Source organism: Arachis ipaensis, chromosome B1, assembly GCF_059453495.1.
Source record: "Arachis ipaensis isolate K30076 ecotype BB chromosome B1, ASM5945349v1, whole genome shotgun sequence".
Lineage (NCBI taxonomy): Eukaryota > Viridiplantae > Streptophyta > Magnoliopsida > Fabales > Fabaceae > Arachis > Arachis ipaensis.
In genome coordinates this window covers 140021018-140027017 of record NC_142436.1, presented here as the reverse complement: position 1 = coordinate 140027017, position 6000 = coordinate 140021018, and positions in this window count along the sequence as shown.

Genomic DNA, 6000 nt, shown 5'->3' with positions numbered 1-6000 from the left:
AAATATTTTCTATTAAACTAAAGAAAATAATAAATAAATGTATTGATGCATCAATGGTTGATTTTTGTGCCTCTGGAGCTTGTACTTGTTCTCCAGATTATCGATTTTTTTCTTGAACTGTTGTTATGTAGGACATTTTGTTAATTATTTAATTTTGACCTCACTGTAGGACTAAATTGATGCTAAATGAAACTTTTTTGGATTCAAATAGAATACTTTAAACCTTAAGGACCAAAACAGAATTACGCCCAAACTTAGGGGACCAATTTAGTACTTTACCCTTAAAACTATTATATTTGTCGACCATCAATGATCAGATTAACCAACCAACGTTAGTCTCAGTCATTATATATTAAACCGAAACAAAAATCTCAGTAATAGTCGGACGATAATAAAAAGTCATAGCAAATTCTGTTACTACTTGGACTAAAAAATAAATAAGTGTAATTCTTTCTAAACAATAGAATATGTTGACATGAAGAGGGACAAAGGCACAAAAATAAAAAGTAAGTTTATCATAAAATGGGTATCTCGATTTAATATTTGTACCTGCTATATATAATTATTAATTATAGAATATTTAATTTATATAACGTATTTTTTTCTTATATTGTTATAAAAATAACCTATAATCAATAGAATTTAAATATACTTAGTATAACTCAATAAATTATTTTTTTCGATAAATATTTTTATGGATTCTACTCATTCTATTAACTAAATATATATATTCAGTTAATAGAATGAGTAGAAAAGAGTACATTGAGAAGCATAAAATAGAATCTAATTCTATATATAATAATATATTATTAAAATAATAAAAAATAGAAAGAATGAATAATGTAAAACGTAGAACTAAAAAAATGGATTGATTTCACCTTCTATTTTTGCAAGGAATATAGGTATGATAATACACTTGTTCATTTTTTATTTGGAAAAAGAAAAGAAATCTTTTAAACTCTGCTAAATTTTTTACAAAGAGAAGAAAGCATGGAGCTGAAATAAGTCGAAGAACACTATGCATTGATGGGTGATGAGTAGTAAGAGGAGTAGTTATGAACCTTATAGATAATCCAATCCTAGCAAGAAAATGGAGGATACGGATACTCAATTTCAAATGATTGAACAACCGGAAGTAATTTATTTACGATACTTAGTTGGCATTCATAAATAAATAGATTCTAAAATAGATATTTATATGAGTTATAAGTAAAAATTTTTATTTAATAGAATTTTAATTTTTTGTTTGAAGTATTTATAAAATATTATGATGGTTCGGTTGCTTTATTATTTCTTCAGCAATCCCAAAATGTCATTTGGTCAAAATAATTTTGTTTGGTCTTGGATCTATGTTATGCCGACATGGGTAAATCATTAATGTCAATGGTTGTAGAGGACCAAAAAAAAAAGATCAAAAGGGTCAAAGATAAACCATTAATTAAAGGGTGCCGCCTTATCTCTCTCATGGAGAACTCTTTCTTATAAGGAGTATTTCTCAGAACTAAAGGTTTTGCGTGTACCTGTTTTATCTTTCACACTTTTACGCAAACTTTTATATCTATCTTCTTTCTTTTATTACCGCAATACTACATATGGCCTATAAAGAGGAACAATCTGTTGAAGGCGAAGTTATCTCCATCAATCCAGACGAGGACGAGAGTTTTACTAAAGAAAATTTGAATATAGTGGGAAAGATTCTCTCAAATAAAAAAAATAGCTTTAAGACTTGCAAAGTAGCTCTTCTAAAAATTTGGAAAAATTCAGAAAAAGTGGTCATCTCCAATGTCAGTAGAAACAAAGGGCTTATCAGCTTTAAAGATACGAGGAAAGGAATCCAAATACATAAGGGATGACCTTGGAGTATTAGAAGAAATATTATTAATCTGCAAATATGGAACGGAAGAGAGTCAGTCTATGAAGTGGATCATAAGTATATGGAATTATGGGTGCAAATACATGGGCTTCCACTTAATTATATAACAAGAAAAACAACTGAGATTATTGGTAAAAAAATATGAGTCGTGATGGAAATAGAAAATTCCATATTGAACAACATACTACACAGAACTTTCTTGAGGGTGAACATGACAATGAACATCACTAAACCTTTGCCAACTGGCTTCTGGCTAGTGAGACAAAATCATCAAACTCTTTGGGTTGAGTTCAAATATGAGAGGATTCAGGAATGTAAAAAAAGAATGTAAAAATCCAATGGCAATGACAAGCTGGAACCACATGAAAATAAGGTATGGACTGAGTATATGAGTTAATAGAGTCAGGGCCATTTCAGCCAGGGGAACAAAGCAGGAAGAAGAAGAGGAGAACAGGGAATGGACAGAGACTAAATAGGCATGTGAGTGGGAGATTGTAAAAATGGAGAGTATGAAGGAGCATTGGGCAGAAGAGAGTGGCATAAGTAGGGGAGTAGGAGGAGGGTTTCAGAAAACTCTCAAAACAAATTTAGAGCAGCAGAAGGTGTTAAGTAGGGAGAGCCAGGGATCTAGAGAGCAGGTTGAGGAGGATTCAGAAAATCTAATAATCAAGCGTGTTTTTTCAGACATGAAAGATTTGAGAAGAAGTGACAAGTTAGCAGACCTTATAAATAGGATGAGAAAAGAAAAGGATAAGCTTCAAAAGATAGGTGAAGTGAATTGTGCGTCTAGGTCCAATGTCATATTTTCTATAGAACAAGAGGTTTCTGGGACATGCAATATTCAGAATATTAAAGAGTGGCATGAGGAGCATATTGAAGTTGCGAAAAATATGGAGGGCCAACCTTTTGTTATGAAAACAAGGTTGAATGAGTTACATCTGGATGGGCTGAAGGATATTGAGGAACCGAATTACAAACCAGCAAGTAGAGGAAGGTGGCTGGGAGAATTCCAAAGATTTAACAATCATGAAAGAGTTGGAGACGCTTTTTGGAAAGAAGGAGGCCCAACTAAATCAACATATCAATAAGGAAATCAGTAAACAAACAGAGAAGGAGACAGGAACCATAAAACATATTGCAGGCCAGTTGTGGAGTTACAGGAAAAAAACCAAAATGAAGAGAATTGTTAGTGCAGTTGGTACAACCATGATTCAAAGAATGGAGAATGAAAAAAAGTATTACGTTGAACTAGCTTAGGAGCAGCAAGAAATGGAAGAGGATAATGCTGCTATGTCAGAGCAGAGGAATGAAAATCAAGACGCATAGGAGCTGGCTTTTGACATAGGGATGAATTTGAATTTCAAAAGAAAAAGAGATACAAGCAGCCTAGTAGACTATGAAGACAAGATGAAGGAAGAGGAACAACTAAGAATGGAAAAATCTGGTAAGAAGTTCAAGAACGAAGCTGGAACAATCATGGCTGAGGAGGCGGGCCTTAACATGCCCCACCAACAGCCATGATTGTTGTCAGCTGAAATTGTTGTGGGATGGCGGCCCCTTTGACAGTGTTTGAATTGAGAAGTATATGTAAATCTCTTAGGCCGTCCCTTTTGTTTCTTATGGAGACCAAAGCTAACAAACTTAGTTGTGTTAGGATTAGGAGAAAATTAGATTTTGATAATATGTTTTGTATGGAATTTCGGGGGCTGTCTAGGGAGCTATGCTTATTTTGAAAAAGTAATATAAATGTTCATGTTTATGTTTGGTGTGAAAATTTTATTAAAACTAAGATCGGTACTAGCAATGATAAAGATTGGAAAGAAATTTTTGTTTATGGTCATCCTGATCACAGGAGGAGAAAGGAGTTATGGAAAGAGTAAACTTATGCAAATAATAACCTGGATGAACCGAAAGCTTTTATTGGGGACTTTAATGATGTAATTACACAAGAGGAGAAAGTAAGATTGCACCCAAAATCGACTAGTCAGATTGAAGTTTTTAGGAGTTTTGTAGATGAGAATGCACTCATGGACTTAGAATTACAAGGGACAAAATACTCGTGGTTTAGTAACCCAAGGATGGTTTTGTTACTAAAGAAATGATAGATAGAGTACTTGCTAATTGAGAATGGAGAAGAGCTTTCCAACATGCCACTCTTTTCGCCTTACCAGTTATAAGCTCTGATCATACACCTTTAGTTCTCAATGTTAAACCAAGAGAAATAAAGAGTAGATGCTTTAAATTTATGGATTATTGGGCTAACCATGCTAATTGTGATAATGTCATAAGGAGAGGATGGAGCAGTACTTGTAATAGTAAGGTTGATCATTGGACGAATTTAACTCAAAAGATGCATAATTGTAAGAAGGAATTGATCAAATGGAGTAAATTAACTTTAAGAGGACAGATGTTGAAATACAAAAACAAAAGAATAACCTTAAACAAGCACAGAAAGGAAAGTACTCGGATAGACAGCAAGAGGAGAACAACAGACTGAAAATGGAGATTACTAGACTATGGAGACAAGAAAAAGTATTGGGGTCAAAGGTCAAGAGTAAAATAGTTAAAATTTGGGGATAAAAATACTCCATTCTTTCATGCTTCTACCATTCAAAGAAGGGACATGAATAGGATAAAGAGATTGAAGGATTCTAGTGGAGAATGGGTGTGTAAGGAGAATGATATTCTTAAGTTGGCAGTAGATCATTTTCAGAATCTTTTTAAGACTTTAGAGAACTTAGATATGACTAAATGCATAAGTAAAATTCCTATTAAAGTGACTGAAGATATGAATGGAGAGCTCATAAAGGAGGTTACTGATCCAAAAATAAAAAAAAAGCTACTTTCAACCTTGGAGGTCTCAAAGCACTAGGTCCAAATGGATTAAATGGTCTCTTTTTTCAAAAACATTAGGCAGTTGTTGGAAAAGAGGTTTGTGAAATTGTTAAGAGTTTCTTTCATGACGAGAACATGCCAAGCAGCATAGGAAAAACCATTATAATTTTGGTTCCTAAGACCAATTACCCAGAAACTCTTAATCAGCTTAGACCGATTAAGATGATCATGAAGTGTGTGACACAAGTCACTTATAAGATTGAGATCAATGGAATTTTATCAAGGAGTTTTGTGCCGCAGAGGGGACTAAGGTAGGGAGATCTTCTATCGTCGTACCTATTTATCACAGCGGCATATGTTTTTACCATCCTTATGAATAAGGCTAGAGAAGAGGGTAGAATTTTTGGAGTCAAAATTGCTCCTTCTGCACCAGCCATCTCACATCTCCTATTTGCGAACAATTGCATTATATTCTCAAAAGACAGTGAGGAGAAAATTTATTAGCTCATAACTATTTTAAATATGTATATGAAAGCCTCGGGGTAGAGAATAAATGTGGACAAATTTGGGATCACATTTAGCAACCATATTCCGATCAGGAATAGAGTAGAAATAAAAGAGATTTTAGGATTGTCAGCTTGGGATTAACCAGGTAAGTATCTTGGACTTCTGACTCAATGGGAAAGATCAAAGAATAGAGCTCTGAGGTGGATTGAGGAGAGAGTGTCAAATAAGCTAGGAGATTAGAAAGAAAAACTCCTTAATCAATTTGGGAAAGAGGTTCTCATCAAATAGATAATTCAAGCGATACCTGCTTATACCATGAATGTCATCCTCTTTTCTAAAGGCTTTTGTCAACATCTTAGTAAGAGAGTGGCTAAATTTTGGTGGGCATCTACAGGTAAGGATAGGGAGTATCCATTGGAGGAGTTGAAAAAAAATATGTACTAGCAAAAGGATGGAGAAATTGGTTTTAAGGATTTTTATAGTCAAAATATAGCATACTTGACAAAACAAACCTGGAGAATTTTTGAATGTCCTAATGCGGTATGGGTTCAGGTGCTAAAGGCTGTGTATTTTTCAAATGAAGACTTTAAAGAAATTAAGGTAGAAAGGGCAGCATCATGGATTTGAAAAAGTATTGTGCATGGTAAAGATTTTCTTTTGAGGAATGGAAGATGGTTGATTGGAAATGGAGAGAAAGTGAGAATCTTAGAAGATAACTGGATATTAAACATGGATAAGAGTCCTGAAATTAGGAATAATGATGTCACTTTTGTAAAGGAGCTTAT